Source organism: Podarcis pityusensis (genome assembly GCF_964106645.2).
Source record: "Podarcis pityusensis genome assembly, chromosome: 9".
NCBI lineage: Eukaryota > Metazoa > Chordata > Lepidosauria > Squamata > Lacertidae > Podarcis > Podarcis pityusensis.
The window spans coordinates 59,497,082-59,522,451 of record NC_138034.1 but is presented as its reverse complement, the minus strand read 5'-3'; the positions used below and the strand labels follow the sequence as shown (position 1 = coordinate 59,522,451).

At 43.3% G+C, this 25,370-nt stretch overlaps 1 protein-coding gene and 1 long non-coding RNA gene across 7 annotated transcripts in view; one reads left to right on the top strand and one right to left on the bottom strand.

Moving 5' to 3' along the window:
* Window positions 1–25,370, top strand: part of SMARCAD1 (SNF2 related chromatin remodeling ATPase with DExD box 1) — a 390,786-nt gene that overhangs the window by 320,483 nt on the left and 44,933 nt on the right. The window contains exon 1 of one of the 2 annotated variants that reach the window (XM_081020719.1): window positions 23,795–24,046. The exons of the other annotated variant lie outside the window; for it this stretch is intronic. The gene's annotated coding sequence lies outside the window, so the exon portion shown is untranslated. Of the gene's footprint in view, window positions 1–23,794; window positions 24,047–25,370 lie in introns of those variants that run through there. 2 annotated transcript variants of the gene reach the window in all.
* On the bottom strand, window positions 1,917–23,450 carry LOC308485447. 5 transcript variants are annotated; one of them, XR_013990512.1, is made up of 7 exons: window positions 19,436–20,218; window positions 17,206–18,141; window positions 13,361–13,423; window positions 11,828–12,208; window positions 10,139–10,243; window positions 6,172–6,252; window positions 1,917–2,690 (listed from the first exon to the last, which is right to left on the bottom strand). It is a non-coding gene; the product is annotated as an uncharacterized lncRNA (long non-coding RNA). The 5 variants fall into 5 exon arrangements; XR_013990508.1 differs by lacking the exon at window positions 19,436–20,218 and adding an exon at window positions 23,143–23,450 and having other exon boundaries at window positions 11,828–13,423; window positions 17,206–17,244; XR_013990509.1 differs by lacking the exon at window positions 19,436–20,218 and adding an exon at window positions 23,234–23,450 and having other exon boundaries at window positions 11,828–13,423; window positions 17,206–17,247.

Below are 25,370 nucleotides of genomic sequence, written 5' to 3'. Positions count from 1 at the left end.
ATTTGAAACATGCATCTAAGCACGTATAATCTAATCGCATCAAGAACAGGTGGGTGGCTGCCGTGTCCAATACACTGCTGAGGTCCAGGATGGAGGTGTTTTGTGGCCCAGATCTTTAAGGTGCTCCTTTCCCCTCCTCTGTGCTTGTTCTCTTCTGACCACCACCCCGCCCAGCCCTCTCGTTTTCTGCTTATTTCTGATTAAAACAAAGGCATGAATGCCAAAGACAGCGTTTCCCAGTTCACATTTCACTCTGCTAACATTCTGCAAGGGCTGTGCTTTGGGCTGAAATCACATGATCCTTCCTGCAGCCAGCTAGGAAATCCTACGCTCAAGTAAAACAAACAGAACAGAGCAAACCCTGGGGGCATTTGGACTGAGCCCTTGGTGACTAATAAAAAGAACAGCAAAGAATCTTGTGGCACCTTAAAGACTTTATTATGGCAGATGCCTGAAGTGTTATCTTCAGTTGGCAGCTAAAGCAAGTGGGTGTAGAGAGACAAGCTTGTAGGCAGTGGGGTCAAGTGGTAATGAAATGCAGAAAGTACCGCCTACATGGCGACAAGTCATTCAAGCAGCCTTTCACAGCAGCAGCAATAAAACAAAATGAGTTTTTGTCTGGTTTGTAGAATTAAATAGAGATACTAGCCTAAAGAACAGGACTGCTTGCTCGTTTGTAGCTTCAGCCATTTCCTTCTCACCTGCTTCTGTCTCACATGTTTTCATAATGGAAGGAAGGAAAAATCAAATCTGAATTAGCTCTCAAGGTAACAAGGTATTTCGGACTGTTAGAAGACATAACAAAAAGCAAACGCACCAACCGAGCGAAGTCTCCTAAATAAAATTACATGACTATGGGACACATAAAGCTGCCTTATAGCAGGCCAGGCGATTGGTCCATTTATCTCTGCACTTAATTGACAGCAGTTTTCCAGACCAGGAGCAGGTCACCAGGGGAGGAAGGGCATTAGCAATAGTCTCCCAGCAGCAAAGTCTCTGCCACTTACCAGGAAGGGGAGGGACAAGACCGCAGGGTGGGTGGGGCTGTGCAGGTGCATTCATGGGAGCTCTGGGTTGGCTCTGCCAGGATGTCTGCAAAAGCTCAACCTCTCCCACTCCCAGTAAGCAGCCAAAGTTTCGCTGCTGGGAGGCAGTAGCTACAGCAATCCCACCCATGGAAATGATCACGAACCCCACTGGTTGATCCCCTCTTGCTCCAAGACATAAGAAAACCAGCTTTCCTGACCCTACCTGGAAATTCAATTGACTTTGTGCCTGCAGCATAGGTGCTCTATCACTCAGTTGTGGCTCTTCTCAACTGCCTAATCTAACGCTTGATGTGATAAGTGATCAGGTGGAGGGAAAACTAATAGAATCCGCAGTGCTTGCAATCAGCATTGTATCACAAGCCTTCAGTCGCTGAGATAAGAGACACAGGATTGGTTGTTGTCAGCAAGCACAGCTGTGCTTTCCCATGTATTTCACTTGGAGGCCATCCACATGTTCAGAAGAGGAATGTGGTGAAGCTACTGTTTGGAATGCGGAGGGGCTATTAACCCCCACCATGGGCAAAACTACTCCTCTCCCTCTCTCTCCTGCAACACATTGCAAATTAAACAAGATCTAGTTCAAAATTTTGCACTGAGAAACTTGGGTGAATTGGCCATAATATGGAAAATGCGTTTCAGTGTAAGTGTAAAGTGGTCCACACAGCTTTACTCAGAGTAGATCCACTGCAGTGAATGAACATGACCAAGTTAAGTCCATTAATTTCTGCCCAGGACATCCATACACACTGCCCAGGCTTGTGCCCCAGGGAGGTCACTTCAGGGATGCTAACACAGCAGTTTGACTTCACCCTGGAGGTGCACTCCATTGTCTCTCGAGACAGACTGATGCCAACAACAACAAATTCTGAGTACAGCTTAACTAAAAAACCCATGGATTTTTAGTCATAAGTGGGGTTTTTTTTAATGTACTAATAAATTAGATCCAAAATGTTCATCAAAATACTTTTAATTGATTATTCTGTCTGATTAGTCAACCAGAACTCCCAACCCTGTCTGAAAAATGATCCAAACCGATCTTACAATGCTTTCACAACAGCGTCTTTGAACTCATTCTGTATTTTACTCCCTATAAACTCTTAAGATGCAACCACACGCCTATTTGCACAGACGTAATCACTGTGTTTAAGGGGGCTTACTTCCAGGAAAACTATGCTTCGGATTTCAGCCTTAATTAGGAATTCTAGACTTAGGAGGCTAATTTTCTTGTACCTTTATGATTAACACAGCTTCCCTTTACTAGAGTAATAAATGTCACACCACATTCTCGTAAAACTAAGCAGGTCAAAATGCATAGTGTAACTAGTAAACACACACTCTGTGTGTTTAATCGTGCGGTGGATTCAGCTTGAGAACGCATGAAGTTAAAATTAATACTACAAAAAACTCTTTAAACATCTTCTTAGTAGTTCCACTTCACAAATCTTATGGTAGAGTTGAAGGACGAGATGCTTTTCATTTGTAGAGTCAGGCTTTCCAGTCTCCTTTTCCTTAATGTATGTTGGGTTGTGTTTCCAAATGCATTCAGCCATGTGATCTTCAGTGCTGGTTCATTTATATCAGATGAAGTGTGACTGGAAATAAAGCTCTGCCTTCTTCCTTTTTTAAAAATAGGACAGTAGTCTCTTATCTATATTCCAAAAGGAAAATAGACAGGCGCATTATATTTTAGTCCCTACATTTCATCACGGCCCTTCTTTCTTCTTCTTCCTAAGTGAAGGCTAACATAAGGACAATTGCTAAAGAAGCAATCATAATATCCCTATACTAGTGAAATCCAGACTTACGGCTACTCAGGGCAGATATACATGACAGTTCCATTGTTCTCTATTAGCAGGATATTGTCCTAGCATAAAAACGCATGCAAACTTTGAAAGCTCTGAATATTTAAGGCAGGACACTAGTGGCTCATCCCAGTGGGAACTACCGAAAAGGGGAACCTGATTAAATTTAATGTCATTGTCACTTTTTCCCCCATTGCTAAGAATTATATATGTAGCCATAGCTACCGCACTGTTCAGACACCATGACCACAATATTCTCCCTCAGAGGTTGGCGTCAAGGGCCGAATTGTTTAGTCAAAGAATGTAAATTCATTATGGGATGTGATTCTTATCAATTAAAAAGATTTGTCAGTATCTGATATATGTTTATTTTGGATGTGCATGTGTGTGCGTGCAGAAATCACTGTGCTTAAACCAGGAAAGCAATTTGTTTTCTTTAGGAGAGCAGCTCATTGGAAGTGCCTTTTGCAAAATGTCCAAGTTGCTCTGTGTAATTAGAAATAATAATAAATCCTTCAAGTCATGCACTTCAACACAACCACCTCAAGTGAAGTTTGCTCTTATTTTGGCTGCTAGTCCTGCTTGCTGTGAAGCAACACAAAACACACACAATTTTTTTTAAAAAAAATTACAGCTCTACAACAACTTTTATAAAAGACTGAACTAAAACGAACGTAATAGATTAGGAGAAAACTACACATAAAATATGGAGCAGTAAATAACTTCTCCGTTCCTCCAGTACATGAAAATGTACATAAGCCTATCCTAAACAGAAAAGCAAATGTCCATTCTAAAACATTACTTGGCAAGGAAACACCTAGAAAAGAAATTCAATTTCACATATTAAAAATCTTACAAACAGGATATATTGTTGACAAGTTGCTTTACTCCACGAAAATTTGCTACAGAACAGAGGGATATCCTGGTCCTGCGAAGTACACAACAATGGCCATAAAATGTCAGCTACATCAGACTTGCTCTGTACTGGAATAGAACAACTATTCTTTAGCTGCATGGATTAATTAGACTAATTTCCATCCGAAACAAGTTGAGCAAGCATGCCTCATTTACCACTCACTGAGATGCATGAATAAAGAAATGTCTCTATCTTCCGAAGATGGCACCATTGTAAAAAAGAAAACAAATAACCGGGCTGAGAATAAAACATCTTTGCTTTTGTCTCCAATAGTTATGATGGGTAACGTTTAACGCTGATTCACACTTTCCATGGCAAGTAAATTCCATTGCAGCAACTCTAGGTTTGTTCACATATACAGAAGTACAGGGAGTCCCTACATATGTACAAGTGTTTGTGTGAAAGAGTGTACAGGGTGTTGATTTCTACAGCTCAGCTATTATGCACACAGACTGTACACTCATCAAATGATACATGTGAATAACTATATGAATGAACAGCTCAACTGTTTGCATACACAGGGACACAGATTGTACACTTGTTGAATATAATGTGTGAACACTCCTCATGTTGTCACCTATTATATATCCCCCAGCAAAACCCCTTACAATCAAAAGAGAGACTCTGTGTTTGCAAACACGGAGTGGACAAGTTTCAAGGACATGAAGCCAATTTCAGTCATACCTTGGTTCTCAAACACCTTGGTACACGTACATTTTGGCTGCCAAATGCCGAAAACCCGGAAATAAGTGTTCCGGTTTTCGAACATTCTTTGGAAGCTGAACGTCTGACACAGCTTCTGCGGCTTCCAATTGAGTGCAGGAAGCTCTTGCAACCAATCGGAAGCTGCGTCTTGGTTTTCGAACGGTTCTGGGAGTCAAACGGACTCCCGGAATGGATTAAGTTTGACAACCAAGGTACGACTGTATAGTTCCTCAACAATGCCCATCTGCAACCTATTCCAGAGAGGTGCAATTCCTAGAGTGGTATAACAATCAATCCCTCTTCCTAGGCAAGACTTTACTATTTTGGGTAACATTCCTTTCCCTTACTTGCTATGAACAACAATTTGAAAGCGGGGAACATGGGGGAGGAGTCCCTGGGTAAGAAATCTACCAAACCTCAGAAAAACATGTCCGGGGAGTATCATGCTAGGTAATTTTATGTTTGCTATAAATAAACTGAAGAAATCAAAGTTTTTTCTCTCCCACCACCCTTCCTTCCTGGCAATACCCCCCCATGAAGAAAAGAGAGAGAGGGCTTTTTATTGTTTGTTAGACAAAATAACAGTTGGAAATGGAGCAGGCCCCCCCTAAAACAGTACCTCTAGTTACAAATTTAATTTGTTCTGGAGGTCCATTCTTAACCTGAAACTGTTCTTAACTAGAGGCGTGCTTTCGCTAATGGGGCCTCTTGCTGATGCTGCGCCGCCGGCACACAATTTCCGTTCCCATCCTGGGGCAAAGTTCTCAACTTGAGGTAACTCTTCCAGGTTAGCGGAGTTTGTAACCTGAAGCATTCGTAAACCTGAGGCGTTTGTAACTCGAGGTACCACTGTAGTCTAACTCTACCCTCTTAAACCATGCTTTCACAGCCAAGACATGGAGACTAATGACCTGCATGAAGAACAACTCATGCTTGAATTAAATAATTCAAAATCCCCCTCGCTCCAAATTACCATGATTGGAGTGGACTCAGAAAATAATTAAAAGCTAGGCCTGTCTGTCCAAAGGAAAGATTCCCCCTCCCTCTCCCTCTCAAGGTCAGAGTGTTTCCCAACTCGGCATGCTTTCACTTCTCAGAAAATAAAAGGGGGGGTGGGAGAGAATAAAGCCATCCCTGCCCCACTTCAAGGTGCCTTGTTAATGGTGGGATCTGGCTCAGGAAAGTGAGCTCATGTTCCAAATCACCTGAGGTTGAAGGGTAGGTAATAGATAAACAAACAAAATTTCCCTAATTATATGGAGTACGCATAAAAGTTATCCACCCTCTTAGTGGTTTGTTTTTCGCCTAGCATTTAGAAGGTCTTATTTGAATTTCATTGTTGTATTCTTCATACGAATTGACACTGATTTCTAATCTCTGCCCTGTGATTATACCACTTAGGGGTTTCTTTTTATATATTAAGCAGTAAATGAATACGTTCTATTAAAAAAAAAGAAGAATGTTTGTTGCCAATGCTGCTGCCAACCTCATTCCCACTTGATGAGTGTGGTGGCACTCTATAATCAGAGGCTGCCATGCCCAGGGAGATCTTTGAACAGTGAGTTGGCAAGCGTTTCAAGGAAGGGGTTAAGAAGCACCCAGCATGGGCTTTTTCAAGAACAAATCATGCCAAACCAAAAGATGATGGAACAGGTGCTAAGCAGAGAGAGAGAGAGAGAGAATGTGCCAGGGCTTATACTTGCCTAGAAGCCAAATCTACTGACAGAAAAACCTTCCCCTTGAATTCTAGGCTTGTAAAGACTGCTTCTGGTTCCTCAGCCTGGAGGAAAAGACAACCAGAATGGCGTTTTGTATTGTTTTGTTTTAACTTTTTCTGTTATTACTTCATATCTTCCAAAGCTACACGGTGGCATTCAAATCAGATCGAGGTCTTAAGTCCTGGCTCAAAGCAAGCTTTAGGAAGGATGGGGCTATAGCTCTCTTCTGGCATTCACTGGCAGACCTGTGGCAGGGTCTTGTGAGAATGCACAAGGCTAGCTTTGTCCCCTTGAGGACGCAGGGCACACTAGCAACCTCCCAAGATCAGCAAGAAGTCAGCCAGTCTGTGTTTAATGAGGATTTAATTTCAGGTAAATCTATGTGCATAGATACTGCCTGAGGTAAATATAGGGTCCTACACTTGGGGGAGGCTATGCTCTTCTTTCGTGGTCTGAGGCAGTATGTTGGAAACCACAGGGGGGAAAGGGCTCGTGCTCAGGTCCTGCTTGTGGGTTTCCCACAGGCCTCTAGTTGGCCACTGGACGAGATGGGCTATTAGCCTGATCCAGAAGGCTCTTCTTATATCTTTATGGGGTTCCTAATCTGGCATTAGGTTGGTCCCTGCTCCTGCCAACCTAGCAGTTCGAAAGCACGTCAAAGTGCAAGTAGATAAATAGGTACCGCTCCAGCGGGAAGGTAAACGGCGTTTCCGTGTGCTGCTCTGGTTTGCCAGAAGCGGCTTAGTCATGCTCGCCACATGACCTGGAAAAACTGTCTGCAGACAAACGTCAGCTCCTTGGCCAGTAAAGCGAGATGAGCACCGCAACCCCAGAGTCGTTCGCAACTGGACTTAACTGTCAGGGGTCCTTTACCGTTACCTTTTAGGACTCCTTCAAAAGTAGCATGCTGTAAAGTAGGACACATGACCACCCTTCTGGAGATTTGAACCTGGCTTTGTTACATTGAAGTCTAACACTCAAGACTTATATGACTTTTTCACCCAGTGATTGCTCAACCGTGCTTGACCTGAATGAGTTTGCTCTCTTTCCAAAGCCCAATGTGTTCAGGGAAGGTAAATGGCGTTTCCGTGCACTGCTCTGGTTCGCCAGAAGCGGCTTAGTCATGCTGGCCACATGACCCGGAAGCTGTACGCCGGCTCCCTCAGCCAGTAAAGCGAGATGAGCGCCGCAACCCCAGAGTCGGTTACGACTGGACCTAATGGTCAGGGGTCCCTTTACCTTTTCTAATCTGGCATTTGTGACCAATATGGCACCCTTGTTGCCAGCCAAGGCCATGTGACCCTCCTATTTATTTTCTTTTTTAAAAAAACAACCAAGGATTTTGTTGGATTCCTTTTTTGGGGGGTGGGGAGGAGTAGCCTGCTTTCTATCTGTGGTTTTATTTGGGCGGCGGGGTTGTAGGTATTTTCTAGGTGTTGTTGGAGGGGAGGTTCTGAGCGTTGCAAGTTTTTCTCCTGTGAAACAGGTACCGTATTTCGTGCTGCTCACAATAGTTCTGGCTCATGGGGATCGGTGAATCCTACCCTGCAGACACACACACACACACGACAGAAGGCAAGGAGGAAAGGACAGTTTGAAAGCTGGTAGCTACAGAATAGCCCCTTTTAAACAGCGTTTTTATTGTTTTTAATCTTATAAACTGTCTTTGCGTTATTACCGATGCCAAAAGTGGCACACAACAGTTTAAAAACCAAAATGACCTAATTCTAAACAAAACAGTCTGACAGTAAATGTGCAATCGAAACAAAACCTTCAATGACTAAACCTGTGAATTCCTCTGCTTCTCTTAAATGGGCACTTTTGAGTCTACTAGGTATTCAAATACGCCATTAAGCTGATTACCCACCCTTTTAAATTCTCCCTCTCTCTGCCCCTGTCTATCAGTGCAATCCTATACATATCTACTCAGAGGTCAGTCCCATAGAGTTGGATGGTGCTTACTCTTGGGTAAGGGAGTATAGGATTGTAGTATCTCTTCCCTTGTCTCAGCTTACATCCTTCTCGCTCACTCCATTTGGCACAAGCTCATCTATAGTTACTTTCCTGAATTTCCTTCTCCCACTCCTGCCTCTGCACCTTCTTTTCAGTATGCAGCACCTCACTTTACCCATCCCTCTGCTGCCACAGGAACATGGAAAAGTGCCTTGTACAAAGTCAAGTCATTGGTCCACTTAGCTGGGCGTTGTTCACACTGACAGGCAGAGATTCAGACCCAGGACATTCCAGAGATGGAACCTGGAATCATCTACAGCCCCGACACTGAGCTATAGTCTTATCACCTGAATCTCTCTTGCTGCTTCCCTATCACATCCCTTATTTATCTATCCAAACACAGAATATTCATCCTCTAGTAGCAAGCTGTTTTGTTAAAACCAGCTGTGAGTATTGCCCACATGTTGACCACTGCTAAGGCATTGCTTTTCCATCACCAGCTAATAATATTTGATTCTGGGTTTAATGGACTTGTGAGAGGGTGACTTTAGAGTCTAGGCAGTCTTACTTGAGTGTAAGTCCTATTTAACCAAGTGGGTCTTGCTGAATCCATAATATCAGGCTGTAAAAATGGCTCAAGTTTTAGTGATTTATGAATTTGGACTCAATCCTATGCACCACAGAGATGGGGAGTTTGTGTGTGTGCATTTATTTAATCCCACATATGTACTATGGGATTGTGTGCTGTATGTGTATCTGCTGGGCTTTGGGCAGGATTCCAGCATTGCAGGAAGATGGACCACATGATCCTTGGGGTCCCTTCCAATGCTACAATTCTAGGATTCTGTGATGCATGTATGTGTGTTGTGCATGTCTGCACACAAGTGTGTGGTAGGCATGCTCACTTTAGCCACACCCACTTTTGCATGGGGCCCCTGGAGGGTTGGCCAAGAGGCAATGTGGCCCTTGACCCCAATCCAGCAGCTGTTACTGATGAAAGAAAACTAAGATTAGGACAGAAAATGTACTGCCTATTCTCAGTCTGAAATTCTCGCGGCTTCGTTTAGAGGGAAACAGCAATCCTTTGCATATTCACCAATGTTAAACAAGTGCAAGTCAAAGCCCTTACTGACCTTCTCTGAACCTAGTGAACAATCAGAAAAGCCTTCTTTTTTACATCGTATGTGTAATATGGATTTTCTGAAGTTATCTGTGCCTGCCTAATTCATAAAAATTAATTCCTTTCCGCCATTATGGTGGCAGAATGCAGGTATAAACAAGGCTGTAAATATGCCTTGATTCTGCAAGAAAAGCACAGACTAGGAAAGTGGATACAGAATCTCTGTCTCCTGGGCATGTCTGCTTTCTTTTCTTGCTCTCTTTTCCTTCCTTTCCATGGGACCTGTGACAAAATGTTGCAATACACAGTGCGCCTGCTCAGTGTTCCAGCCAGCCAGCCACGCTCCCATCAGCATGCTCCATTCCATCTCTCCCCCTCAATAGATAGTCAGCATTCCATAGTCATCTTTAGGGTATTTTTCCTTATGGTTTTTTTTTTGGCCTTTTGCAAAACTTGGGGTTCCCCTAAGCATGCAGATACCTCTCTCTTTGGCACTCATGACCTGAATTCACCACTGGAAGGGATAATGCCTGAAAGTGTGAACAACGCCACTAAAATACTAGCAGTCAGTATGGATGATATTGAGGAATACTTTCAGTGGTTGTGGACAGGGCTTCAGAGTCCTTGCTGCTCCTGTGTCTTAGCAATTTCAAAATATTTAATATTTTTACACATCTTCTCAATTTGCATAAACTTAGAAACTATCCAATTTCACAGAAACAGGATTCTTGGGAGCAGAATATTTTAAAAAAATGGGGGATGCATGCAAGTATTACATCTGAGATGCTCAACAGAAGCAAAACACAATAACTCAGTTTCTTTTCATATTTGCAAAACTTGAAACAATGTGAGAGAAATTGATTGGTTTGACTTACATGTGGCAGAAGCAGTGTATCTTGCAACCAATGATCAAACCATCTTCTCAATCAACCATCCAATAAATATACAAAACATCCAAATTAAGTCCTAAAATCCCTGTGCTTAAAAGAAAAAACCCTGAGTATCAATCCATAAATTAAGAATCTAATATAGTCAAATGTATATTTTAATTGCAACACATCTTCTGTTTTGTTTTGTTTTTAATAAAAATCAAAGGTTTATCATATTTATAAGCGCTTCATTTCCAGCGTGTAGAATTCTACCAGGTTAAAAGAAATGGAGTATGGACACAACTCTGTCTACAAAGGCCAGCTCCAAAACCCTAGTAACCTCAGTGGGAAAGGTTGGTTTCTTTCTGCCAAATAGCTGTGTGATGTTCCATGAAGCCCATAGCACTGCTGTTCTGTGCAAAGGAAGCCTGGCATCTAGTGGACATTTAGCTGCTGTGTCACAAACCCAGCACACTTGAACAAGGTACTTAGAAAGTTGCCTGGAACAAAAGGAGACCTATGGCCAGGCTAGTGTTGTTGGGTTTTTTTTGGGGGGGGGGGGGAATCACTGCAGAAGAACCGCAACATAAAGACTAATAGCCTATTTGATTTAACTATATTTCTTCCTAGAGAGCAACTGATAGAATACAACATGTCGTACGCACTTTTCAAAAAATTCTTTCTTTCTTTCTTTCTTTCTTTCTTTCTTTCTTTCATAAAATTTATACACAATTTGATTGTAACCCCCCCAAAAAAAACCCTCAAAGTGGTTTACAAAATGAGTATAACAATAAAACTATCAGTAAACAGTTAAAAACAACTATTTAAAACGATAGTAGCGATAAACCAAAACCACACTAAAACACACATCAACATTCTATACAGGGTATAGCCACAAGTGAAAGCTTTAAGCTGCATTTCCATACACACTTTCCAGGAATAAAGTCCCACTGAAACGCATGGGTATGAGTGGTTTTCCTTTTGCCCCGTTCCTCTTCCAGGAAAAACCCGCTCTCAAACAGCAATCTACAGAAAACCCGAATTGCTGTTTGCTCTGATTGAGCGCTACAGAGCAATTTCCCCCTGTGGAAAATCAGCAGAAGAAGTAGTGTGGATAAGCTTTGCAAGACTTAAAATACTTTTTTTGAAAAATCAAAGCTGAAAATTCAAGGAGAGGGTCTAGTTAGTACATGGGTGGGGAGTTGGGGGCCTTTCAGATTTCGTCTATTTCCACCTCCCAACAGCATGACCAATGACATAGGAGTTGTAGTCCAAAAACATTGGGAAGGCCACAAGTTCCTGGCTTAAAAGGAACCCTGCTGCAATATTATTAACCTTCAGGATGAATTTGGAAAATCCCCCTTTACCCTGGCATTTGTTGGCTGAAAAATACTCTTCCTAGCAACCCCAAGATCATTGGACGGAAGAAGTTTGTAACTGTAACCGCTTTTCAAATGTTTTTAATTGTAATTGTTTTTAGGATGTTTTAACTGTTCTGGAAAAAAATTTGCTTTGCTTTTAAATTGCAAATTTCTTTGCCATCCTGGGCTCCTTCAGAGGAAGAGCAGGATGTAAATTCAAACAGACAAGGAAACGACATAACACTGTTAATAAACTTGTTCCAAAAACCTGCATTAAGGCTGAATTAGTAGCCAAGGTTCAACAGAAAACACTCAGTGGTTTAAAGTGCTTCACCTCAGTGATACATATGATGGGGCCACAGGCGAGACTTTTCTTCCATGGTTATCCTCCTGTTCATTTCTTCATACATTTCATTTACAGCACATCACATCCACCGGCATGACCAAACAATAGGTGTTAAAAGATTGCACACCTCTCACTAACTCTTTCTTTTTTGTCCTATCACTAATATGTGTCCAACCAAACGTTCTGCACTTATCCAAGTGATTACAAGACCACACATGGAATAAGATATTTCTGTTGTGGTCATATATGCGCACTCTGAGAATTAAGATACATGATCGGCATGGTCACATGATGCACCTGCTCCTAATGGATACCACTTCAAAGTGCAGGTGTGAAGGCTTCTACACATGGGTGGGTGGGTAGACTTCCCTGCAAATGCAAAGCTAGAATGTGAAGTTAGGATATCTATCTGCCATTTTGAAATATTTCATAAAGCAGTCACATAAAATACCAGTGGGGTACAGAAAACAAAAAAAAAGTATAAAACACACTCCAGAATTAACTGTTAAAATAACATCATAGCACCAGAAGGGGATCAAAGGAGAAAATTTAAATATTTCAGTTAGAAAAGGGTTAGGTATTTTTTTAAAGAGTTAAGCTTACATCTGAACAATTCGACTGGTTTGTGTGTACACACAGACACACACAGAGATGGGTTTTTGGTTTTTTTTGCAAATTAAAGGTGACACTGCTAAATAGGAATAATAATGTATAATTCTAGGATATGAATTTGAATCACAAACCTTTCTCCCCCTAGTGGACATTAAAGAGTACGTTTTTTAAAAATGTGGCTTTTCCTAAACATACACTCTACAGATGTGCATTTTGTAACTAAACACACACAGACATGCTGACCCTGTAAAGCAAAGGTGGAGAACCTATAGCCCTCCAGATATTGTTGGTCCCCAACCTCTAACTGGCCCAACCAGCATTGCCAATGGTTGGGGATGATGGGAACTGTAGCCAGGGCATGCCCAGAAACTTGCTGCCTGGAGCAAAGTACAAGATGTTTCCCTCCCCACATTCCACATACAGAAACAGACTGGACAGAAAACTAAAACTTACAACACCAATAAAATGATGGTCTCCTCCACTGCACCCAAACCAGCAGGCTAATTTAGAGTGGGCAGAACATGTAATGGAGGATGCAGAGCTCTGTTCTCCAACAGATGGGATGGTAAGGGGGTTTAGGAGGAACATCCAAGGTGCTGCTGCTACCCCCCTCCCCCCAAAAGAAATCTGGTGCCTTAGGTAGTTGCCTCATATTACCTCATGGTAGGGCTGGCCCTGGCTGCAGAAGGTTCCCCCATGCCTTGTATTCAAAATCCAAGTTGAGGTGATACAGATTAAAAAGAAGGGCTATGCAAATAAGGGGCAGGCTTTAGTCTCAATGAATGAAGTCAATGAAATTAATAATCTCTCCTCGACAGGTTTAACTGCACCACTCTCTCCCACCACCATTCCTGCAATAGAAGTGAACAGCTGTCAGCTACTCTAAGTGAGGGAAGTAAATAGTTGTACTTCGGGATCCTGTTACAGTGATGCAAAGCATGGGGACAGAAGGCACGATATTCCAGAAAGTCTCTGCAATAAAAAAGCCTTCAATCAATACACATATTGATGGGCACCTTCCATACTAAGCATTCATCTGGATTTTTGCAGGGATACTAGACAATGTTGGCTCCGAATAATGGTGCCTTAGTCAGAGCAAACCCATTGAAATTAATGTACCTGTTAGTTGTGACTTACTAATGCCAATGGGTTTGCTGCAAATGTGACTGATGTTAGGTACAGCTTATTCTGATTTGTTTGTGGGGTGGATAGATGAAGTTACATCAGAGCAACTGTTACCAGCACTTTCCAGTGCATTTCCCTGCCACATTCGTTACTCCCTCCCCTCCCAAAATCCAATGTTTCTGGGAAAGTGAATTTGTTCCCAAGACCTCCCAGTCAATTGTAAATGTAGAACCTGGATTTGCAAGTGCATGATTGAATCCCCACCTGAAATTAGTGACAGCCTAGAAGTGCCACTATTTAGCAATACTAGTGATAATATGCACCCTCTTGACTGATGTGAATTGTAGATGATCACAGCATTTATTGCATTTATATCCCACCTTTTGTAACATCACAGAACTCAAGGAAACATGCATAGAGCTCCAAGGTGGTCTTCCCTCTAGACACTGACCACATCAAGATGTGCTCGACTGCAGCAAGCATGTTGCACCGTGTACCTACCTGAGTATCTTTGCATAGCTGCTTTTCCAACCTTAAGCAGGAGAAGATCCTAGTGGATCATGAACATAAGAAGAGCCTGCTGGATCAGACCAATGGCCCATCTAGTCCAGGATCTTGTTCTCACAGTAGCCAACCAGATGCCTATGGGACACCCACAAGCAGGATTCAAGCATAAGAGCACTCTCAGCTACTGTGGTTTTCAGCAACTGATGCTCAGATACATTACTTGCTCCAACTGTAGAGGCAGAGCATAGCCATCCTGTCTAATAGCCATTGATAGCCTTCTGCTGCGTGAATTTGTCTAACTCGCGTGGCCCATGCTTCTCAGTATAATTAGCTGATTAGTTGAAACTCCAGCAGATGTTTTGCCTACGAAAAGTGTGCTGTTGAGGAAGAGACCTGGAGATATTATTGTAAGTATTATTATAAGTCCTCTGGCACTTACCTCCCTGACTTAAGGTGCATTATAAGAAGATAAGCATTTCATCAATCACTTTGGACTAGTTCGGGCTAGTAAACATTCACTTAATAGAACATTAAGAAATAAAAGGGATGTTATTACCACTAGGTGTGGTTCTCTGGGTGGATGAAAAGAGTGTGGCACTGATCTTTGTTGGTAATGCAAACCATGAATGCAACTACTCTGACATTATGGGAAACAGCAAACTCTTACTAATTTTACTGGACTGAGTCCAATATTTAAATATTTATTATTTTTGCTAGAAATCCGTTTAATGCGGTTTCCTTATGTCAATTTCCTGTTCTTGGAAGGTTGAGCATGATAATGCCTAAACTTGTATCAGAGAACTGGTCCTGGCAAGGGCCGGTACATTTCTGTCCGCACAGCATCCCTGGGGAGACTATGAAGAGGACTGCACAGTTGGCTTGGATCTTCACATGGCCATTTGAAACCCACAGATTTCAGAAGCACCCTGCAGAGATCATATATGACAGCCTTTGCCAACCTAGTGCTCTCCAGATGTTTTGGGCTACAACTCCTATCAGCTCCAGCCATCATGCAGGACACCAAGTTGGTAAAAAAAATAAATCAACGAAAAGTTTTTGCAGTTATGAAAGGAAATTAAATATGTTGGCTGATGTTTCCAGCAATTTTCAGAGGATAAAAACATAAAAGGAGCCCTACTGGCTTAGACCAAAGGTCTGCCTAGTCCAGCTGTGGCAAGGAATTGCTAATAAAACTGTGATTATACAAATCTATGGTGCGACTGCATTTGGAGTACTGTGTACAGTTCTCCAGCCGCCTCACCTGAACTCCCCTATGAGGGAAGGTTACAAAATTTGGGGCTTTTTTTAGTTTAGAGAAAAGGTAAGAAGTGACATGACAGAGGTTTATAAAATTATGCTTCGCATGGAGCAAATAGATGGAGAAATATTTTTTCTCCCTCTCTTTTAACAATAAAACTTGTGGACCTCAATGAAGCTGAATGTTGGATCCTTCGGGACGGATAAAAGAAAGTACCGTATTTTTCGCTCCATAAGACGCACCAGACCACAAGACGCACCTAGTTTTGGGAGGAGGAAAACAAGAAAAAAAATATTCTGAATCTCAGAAGCCAGAACAGCAAGAGGGATGGCTACGCAGTGAAAGCAGCAATCCCTCTTGCTGTCCTGGCTTCTGTGATAGCTGCGCAGCCTGCATTCGCTCCATAAGACGCACACACATTTCCCCTTACTTTTTAGGAGGGAAAAAGTGAGCCTTATAGAGCAACAAATACGGTACTTCTTCATGCAGTGCATAGTAAAACTATGGAATCTGCTTCCCCGAAAAATAGTGACAGCCACTGACTTGAATGGCTTTAAAAGATCAGGCAAATTCAGTGGCTATGTTCTACCTCCACTGTCAGTGGTGGTATGCATCTGAATACCAGTTGTTGGGAATCACAGGTGGGCAGAGTGCTGTTGTGCTCATGTCCTGTTTGCAGGCTTCCCACAGGCTTCTTCTGGTTGGTCACTTTGAGAATAGGATGCTGGACTATATAGACCAGGGCAGTCCAACTTTTCATACCAAGTAAGCCACAAGAGTACTTTGAGACAGAACCCATAGGCCGCACACTGCCTTGTTGTGGAGGCGGCAGGGCACAAGGCCAAAATTTGACACCTGCCCAGCCAAAGCTGGCTAAGTGAGGCACTGGGCAGAAGGAGTACCAACTAGGTTTTGGGAAGACAGAAGGAGGGCTCAAGGACCCTGGCAGAGCTCTCACACCTCTTTTCCAAAGCCCAGCACCACACTTACCTGATTTTGGGAAGGCAGCATGACGGCTGAAGGGGGGGGGGCATCACATTTCACCAAATGGCACCAACAAAGGCCTCAAGGGCCATGTGCAGTCCTCAGGCCACATACTGGACCACCCTGACATAGGCCACTGGCCTGATTCAGCAGGCTCTCCTTATGAGCACTGGGAAGTGTGGCATAATATCTGATGCACTGCTGCATAACCTCCTTGCATAGAAAACCAGGATGAATGCTCAATAAGCAGGCAATCTGGAAGCGACCACAATCTCTCTCTCTCTCTCTCTCACACACACACACACACACAGAGCGTTGGGGGGGGGGTCTTCAAAGAGTGCTTTACAAGAATGGTTTATCAGCAAGCTATACTGGCATTTGTTGGGAAAGGCTGGTGGTGGAATTAAATGGTTTCCCATCCCCCACAGAAGACTGTAGGGAAGGCCCAATTATCATTTGTATGGCCTGTCTGCTGATTTTAATCCTAGAAGCATGAAGAGAGTTAGTTGTCAGCTTGGAATATTTCAAGAGGAAAGTAAAAAGAGCACCCCTGAAACAAAAGAGAGGAGACAGTATGGGACAGTTTCAACCTGAGGCCCTCTTTTGTCTGTACTCACCAATCGCTCACTTCAAAACACTTATGATTAAGGTATGGTGTGGTTGCCACAGCAACCTCATGTACGACACATGGAGTTGCTCACCACTTTGCCAACTACAGATGTGTGAGCTAGTTTAAACATCTTTGTGTGTGTGTTTTAATTGGCAATCAAGTACAAGCCCATCTGCCGTTGACAGCCTGTCTTGTTGCTCACAATTTATAACACTAGATGTACCTCCCACCAATTCTATACAAGATTTGGAAGCAGGCCCTGACACGTACCTTTCAGATTCCACAGAAGACCCTGTGTTGCGGTTCAGTCTCCTGCAATAACTGGATTCAGAGCAATTTTTTTAAAATTCAAGCAAAGAAGTTACTTTTTTTTACAGTGCCAACTGGCTATTTGCAGAGAGGAGAACGAGTAACTAAACCATAATTGAAAGAGTATAATCACTGCCATCATCCGAGATTATTTTTCCCTCTATATCAGGGATTCTTAATCTGTGATCCATGGACCTCTAGGGGCTCCATGGATGGGCTTCAGGGGTTTTGTGAACGTGTGGGAAAAAAGAAAACATTTTTTCCAGCTCAATAAAATAAATTGTATCCAACAACAACCAAAAAATGTGTATGTGCTTACATGAGGAGCACTGTCACACCAAATTATGGTACATATTGTTGCACACCACCCTAATCTTTGAGTGCAAGATTCCAAGGGCTTGTTTCCCTTTGGACAATGAGACACAGCAGAGACTGTGGTGTCTTTATGGTATATAATTTATTTACACACATATACAACCTGAGTCTAGGTGGAGAGAGTTTAGAGCATTCACATTCCAATAAGGTTTCTTGCTTCTCCCATAGTGGCAGTAGGCTTGGATCTCGGGACAGAGAAATCAGCCATTCTGTCTCTTTGTTACAGCCTGTCACAGCTAGTTCACAATGATGCTCTTTCTTCCTTGTCACCACTAACTGACTGAAAAAGTATTTCTCCCCAGCCTACATCACCCCAAAAACCTAAAATCCTAAACCCTTTTTGTCTCTGCCCACTAACACACAATTGGAGGAGAGGCACCACCCCACTTGCTGTCTGGCTCTGAATGTCCTGATGGCTCATTTTGATTACTTTTCTGTGGTGGCTGGCACTATCGTTACTAGATTTTTGATGCCAGACCAAGTCCATCCGGCTTGGATTTACAATAGTATTTAAAATTTCTGCTGTAAATGCTTTTATTTTATTTTATTTTTATTTTTTTAAAACAATTTATTGGGTTTTACAATAAAAATAAACATAATAAACAATATAACATTTATCTTAACATATTTTCACATTTTCTTTGGACTTCCTCACATCTCCCGCTCCCACTTTCATCGTTGTAACATTTTGTCAGCAATTTATCATCTTATTTAAATTCTTATATCCCTTCTATATTTCATAATCTTATAAATCTCGAAAGGAGCTAAATTTTCACAGTCTTACTTATTTTCTTAAAAACTTCTAAATTTAGTGGTGCTCAGTTATTTTAATCTAGCATCTTATTTAGCATTCACTCAAATTACAATACTTTTGTAAATAGTTCTTAAATTTCTTCCAGTCCTCCTCAATCCTCTCTTCTCCCAGGTCACGGATTCTGCCGGTCATTTCAGCCAGTTCCATGTAGTCTATCAGTTGTATCTGCCATTCTTCCAGTGTGGGTAAATCTTGAGTTTTCCAATGTTTGGCGAGAAGTATCCTTGCTGCTGTTGTTGCATACATAAAAAATGTCTGGTCCTTCTTTGCCACCCCTTGGCCGACAATACCCAAAAGGAAAGCCTCTGGTTTCTTAGTGAAGGTATATTTAAATACCTTTTTCAATTCATTATAAATCATTTCCCAGAACGCCTTCACTTTAGGGCAAGTCCACCAGAGGTGGAAGAACGTTCCCTCACACTCTCTACATTTCCAACACTTATTATCAGACAGGTGGTAAATTTTGGCAAGTTTGACTGGGGTCATATACCATCTATAAATCATTTTCATTACATTTTCTTTCAGAGCGTTACATGCAGTAAATTTCAATCCATTACTCCACAACCTCTCCCAGTCCTCAAACATGATATTATGCCCAATGTCCTGTGCCCACCTTATCATAGCCGATTTAACCGTTTCATCTTGTGTATTCCATTTCAACAGCAAGTTATACATCCTTGAGAGTACCTTAATCTTTGGTTCTAGCAATTCTGTTTCTAATTTCGATTTCTCCACCTGGAACCCTAGTTTCTTATCGTTTTTAAAAACTTCTTTAATCTGAGCGTAATGTAACCAATCTCGCACTTTGTCTTTCATTTTCTCCAAACTCTGCAATTTCCAATTGTCTCCATCCTTTTCTAGTATTTCCCAATATTTTGGCCATTTAGCCTCCATATTGGGTCTTTTTCGGGCCTTGGCTTCCAAAGGTGAAAGCCACCTTGGTGTTTTATTTTCCAGCAAGTCTTTATATTTTGTCCAGACATTAAACAATGATTTTCTGACAATATGGTGCTTTTATTTTATTTTAAATCTGTCTTATATTCTTCTTAACTGAAGTAGTTTGCATGAGTTTGTAAACTGTAAGCCACCCTGAGAGCATTTTTTAAAGCATAAAGTTATTGGCCATTGGAATCATTAACCAGAAACTAAGAGCAGCACTTGAATCTGGAACAGGTGGATACACTTCCTACCCCTGCCACAGACTTATCTGGATAGTTGCTACTACTTTACCTAAGACCCTTGTATGAAAAACAGGAGTAATGGTGAGCTGTTGTTGTTGTTAGGGAGCATCTGATAAAGATTTACATATTAAAAAACCATGGCTGCAGTTGTGCACAATTCAGCATTTAACTCCTGTTAATTTCAACAATGCTCATTTTATATAGGATGAGTTCATTTGCAACCTAAAGAAGTGAAAAGTAAGTTACTTCACTGGTTTGGGTGATTTGTTAATGGGACTGAAAAATCGATTTCCAAGATAAAATTTCCAAATAGTTCTGCTGATCCCCCATGCATTTTCTCCTCAGTTTGTTACAATGTCCCTTCTTTATATTTTTAGGACATCTTCTCCAAAAGACAAGTCTTCAGTTCTAACCTGTTGTATTTCAATTTTATACTAGCACCAACAAAAAAAAATCCAGAAATCGTTGGTTTCCCACAAAACAAACCTTTGACTGGTGCACCTGATCCTTCAGTTGGTCCTCTGTTCACTTTCTTTGCCAGGAAGTCATCTCAGATAGTAATATTTATAATCATAATAACAGTGAGCAATTACAACAGTATAAAAGAATTTTCAAACTTCCACTAAGTGTTGTTTTATTATCTAACAAGTTTTGCCTTGTTCACATTCTATTTATATGTTTTCTTAATATTTAATCTGCACTTTCATTGTGCCTTTACCCTTCTCCACACCAACGCTCTTCCCAGCATCCTGCCATCCTTCATTGGAGGCTTTTAAGCAGAGGTTGGATGGCCATCTGTCATGGATGCTTTAGCTGAGATTCCTGCATTGCAGGGGGTTGGACTAGATGACCCTGGGGTCCCTTCCAACTCTAAGATTCTATTATTCTATGGTCATACTTCAGAGTTTCCTGCTATACTGGGCAAGACAAAAGGTATCTACATGAAGCTGCTAGGCCCAATACATTTCGGCAACTGAGGCTAACCACAAAATGGTATCCCCTCCCACACCAGGGAAAAGGGGATGAGTGAAAATCTACATCAGGAACAAGTGGGGAATAAGGATTTACATCGGGAATGAGTGGGGAATAAATATCAACAGCAGGGAGTACATTCCTTGGAGGCCAGTTCTATGGATCCTGCCACCTGAGGCAGTTGACTCACCTTACCTCATGGGTGGGCTGGTCCTGCTGTTGGAAGTTGGGTGTGATTACTATTCTTATAGGAATTCTAAGGTCCTATATATATATATATAAAATAAATGTTCATAAACGTACAACGCAAACACATACGTAAGTATATAAACCACGTGTCTGAAATAGTACAGGAGAACAATCCTGAAGCCATTTTGACTCTCCCAAATTGACCTCAAATATTTCTCTGCAAGGAGGAAGAAAATGCAAAACGTTTTCCAATTGTCTTTGGACAGTAGGGGCTTACACCTCCCTGTAAATACAGTCTGGCAAGTATCTGTTAAGCTGAACACACTATTAATATGCGTAAGAGATTCAGGAACTAAGTATTTACCATCTCAAAGGAATGGGCAGGCTACCCAGAAAAGGCAATCAGATAAGGTATTTTCAGATATCCTGGCAGACAGGAGAGAAGCAACATACTCAAATTTCTGCTGGGGACCACCTCTTTCTGTGATGTATGTATGATGTTTTGGGGTGTGGTCTTGAGCTACAGGGAAGGCAATTTCAAATGTCTATATAAGAGCTTGGACACCATTGTTCTGGGTTCCTCTCCTCCCTTCCTGCATGGGGTAAGCAGGGGACCCTGTTGCAACAGTTTAATAAAGATCATGCTTACTAGCTGCTTTGCTTCTCAATATTCTCTTTTTGGTCTCTGTTATTTTCTCCTACCAATAGAAAACCTACATAAGGACTCTATACGGGCTCTTGGATACCATAAGGGATAAAGGAGCAGTTTTTTCTTATAACACTATGCTGATGACACTGGATTCTGTTTCTCCATAACATCTGACTCCGGAAAGGCTATGCAGGCCTTTGACAGGTGCCTGTATGAGGTGGTGGGATGGATGAGGGAAAATAAATTGATCTTGGAGCCTGGCAAGATAGAGATACTATGGTTTAGTTGTTCCAATGTCTGATAAATTGGCCAATTTATTGCCCTTGGTGGGGTTGTACTCCCGCTTAACGGTCAGGTACACAGTTTTGAGGATGCTTCTGGATCTTGCTCTGCTACTGAAGGCCCAAGTAGCCTCAGGGGCTAGAAATGCCTTTTACCTGCTGCAGCTGGTGCAACCAACTACAGCTGGAGAGCTTGACCACAGTAATTCAGTCACTAGTGACTTCAAGGTTGGATTACTGCAGAGCACTCTATGTGGAGCCCCCTTGCACTTCATCTGGAAGCTGCAGTTAATGCAGAATGCTGTGGCACAGTTGTTGACAGGAGTAAGACCCTGTCAGCATATAATACCTCTGCTCACAGATCTGCACTGGTTGCCTATTTGCTACCAGGCAATGTTTAATGTGTTACAATTAGTATATTAAACCCTTAACAGCTGGGATCAGTTTACTTGTGGGATTGCCTATGCCCACTTCTACCTGTGGAACTGGCTGTGTTACAGCTGCCATATAATACACAATCTGCAAATGTATTTTAGCATGGCAGCACCTACACTTCTGAACTCCCTGCCTATAAGCACCAGGCAGGCACCTTCACTATATTTATTCATTGCATTTATATACTGCCTTTTTCTCCAAAGAGTTAAAGCAATATATATGGTCGTCGTCCCCCTTCATTTAATCCCACAACAGCCCTATGAGTTAGGTTTGGCTGAGAGGCAGTGACTGGCCCATTGAGCTTCATGGCAGAGTGGAGATTCGAACCCTGGTCTCCCACATCCTAGTCCAGCACTAACCACTACGCCACACTAGCTCTGTTTTCAGCACCTGTGTAAAACATTTTTTAGGCAAGCCTACCCAGACATGTAGGGACGCGGGTGGCGCTGTGGGTAAAACCTCAGCGCCTAGGACTTGCCGATCGCATGGTCGGCGGTTCGAATCCCCGCAGCGGGGTGCGCTCCCGTCGTTCGGTCCCAGCGCCTGCCAACCTAGCAGTTCGAAAGCACCCCCGGGTGCAAGTAGATAAATAGGGACCGCTTACCAGCGGGAAGGGAAACGGCGTTCCATGTGCTGCGCTGGCTCGCCAGATGCAGCTTGTCACGCTGGCCACGTGACCCGGAAGTGTCTGTGGACAGCACTGGCTCCCGGCCTAGAGTGAGATGAGTGCACAACCCTAGAGTCTGTCAAGACTGGCCCGTACGGGCAGGGGTACCTTTACCTTTACCTTTTACCCAGACATGTAGAAGTTGAAGGTGTTTTGTTTCTTTTTTAGCTAGTGTTGATTTTGATAATCCCTTTGATGTTTTTAATACTTGCTTTAAATTATTTTTATCAGGAATTTTAATGTTTTATAAGGCAAACTGTTCATTTTTTTATAATCCGATTCATTTTTGTTAAATAATTACACACACATACATATGCACACTATAGACATATTACATACATACATAATCTTCTCTCTCAAGAAAGCACCCACAATCTCACACCTCCATGCCATCACATCTATCTATATATAAATAATCGAGCTCACTTTCCCTTCATTTCTGCTGTCTCCATCTTGAAGATTTAAAAGCAGATTTATGTGGATTTAAGGGCTCCTTTAAACTCTTGCCTAGGACTTGGCAACCCAGAAGAAACCTTCAAGTCGAGGATCTCGGGCAGCCAACTGCCGTCACGCGGCTGCACCGTGAGGGGCTGCGGAGGCCTCTGAGCGGGCGGAATTCGCCAGCTGAATTTATTGAGTGCTCTTGGGGCAAACCGCGAGCACATGCAAGTGTGTGCGTGCGCGTGCGTGTGTGTACATATATGTGCACGCGCGTCTGAGTGCGCATATATATGCGTGTATGTATTTTGTGTGTGTGTGTGTATTTGTATTTGTTTCTCTCTCTGTATAATGCATATATCCCGTCACATGTAGGACACGAAGAGCCATGGTGGATAAATATCTAAATAAATAAACAAACAACAAAAAGCCGGATACAGAGAAAGAGAGGAATGCTGGGAAAAACGAAGGAAACTCAGTGAGGTCATCACTAGGCGCCGCTTTGGGGTACAATCCTCCCTTTCTTTCTCTCTTTTCTCAACGCCCCCTCCCCCCCCCCGCTCCATCCTCCCGGCTCGCCTCTCTCTCTCGCCTTTCTCTCCCCTCCGTCTCTATCGTTCGCCTTGCCGAGCTCGCTGGCTGAGGCCGGCCTTCGCCGTCATTGTCGCCGCCGCTGCCGCCGCCGTCATCTACAGCCCGCTCTTTTTTTTTTCCCCCTCCTTCCCCTCCCTTTTTGCCGTCGCTGCTGGCCGGTGTCGGCGCTCTGGAAAGGCTCGCGCGCCTCCTCGGAGCGGGGGCGGGGTAAGGAAGAAACACCCGGTGTTGTTGTGAGGGGGGAGGGAGGGAGAAAGAGGGTGGGGGGCGGTGGCGCCGGCCCCCTTTTCCTCCCCCCTTTCCCATCTTTTGTTTGCCTCACAGGCTATTTGCTCCACGGGGGGAGGGAGAGAGCGAGGTGGTTTGTGAGGAACTGTGCATTAATCTGAGGCGGAATGTCTTCCTCATCCTTCCCAGGCGACAAAAGTGGCGTTTCCCCCCCCCCCCCCCCTTCTCGCGAGGGAAGATGGTGGAAGGCAGGACGACTATTGTGTGGGGAGGAGATGGGGGGGAGAAGGAGAGGCCGGGATTTGGAGGGCCGAGCGATAGGGGGGCGTTGGGATGTGTGTGTGTGCCGACTCTCGGAGCCTAAACCCCCGAGGCATTGGGGGGCCGGGTGTGTGTGTGTGTGTGTGTGTGTGTGTGGAGGGATTGAGGCCGGCCGGATTATGGAGGCAGAAGGAAGCGCTGCCGAGCGAGTGTTTATTTAGAATGGAGGTTGTACCTCTCTTTTGAAAGCTCTACCTCTCTTTCAAATCGGAACCAGTGAAGGCGGTGAAGATCCTGTGTGAGTGTCTGGAGGCGGTTGGAGGATGGATGGCGGCTAACAGGTTGAGGTAGAATCCTGACAAGACAGAAGTACTGTTTTGGGGGACAGGGGGCGAGCAGGTGTGGAGGACTCCCTGGTCCTGAATGGGGTAACTGTGCCCCTGAAGGTGCGCAGCCTGGGAGTCATTTTGGACTCACAGCTGTCCATGGTGGCGCAGGTCAATTCTGTATCCAGGGCAGCTGTTTACCAGCTCCATCTGATACACAGGCTGAGGCCCTACCTGCCCGCGGACTGTCTCACCAGAGTGGTGCATCTCCCACTTGGACTACTGCAATGCACTCTATGTGGGGCCACCTTTGAAGGTGACCCAGAAACTGCAACTAATCCAGAATGTGGCAGCTAGACTGGTGTCTGGGAGTGGCCACCAAGACAACATAACACCGGTCCTGAAAGACATGCATTGGCTCCCAGTACATTTCCAGGCACAATTCAGTGTTGGTGCTGACCTTTAAAGCCCTAAACGGCCTCGGTCCAGTATACCTGAAGGAGCTTCTCCACCCCCATCATTCAGCCTGAACACTGAGGTCCAGCTCCAAGGACCTTCTGGTGGTTCCCTCACTGCGAGAAGCAAAGTTTCAGGGAACCAGGCAGAGGGCCTTCTCGGTAGTGGCGCCTGCCCCGTGGAACACCCTCCCATCAGATGTCAAAGAAATAAACAACTATCAGACTTTTAGAAGACATCTGAAGGCAGCCCTGTTTAGG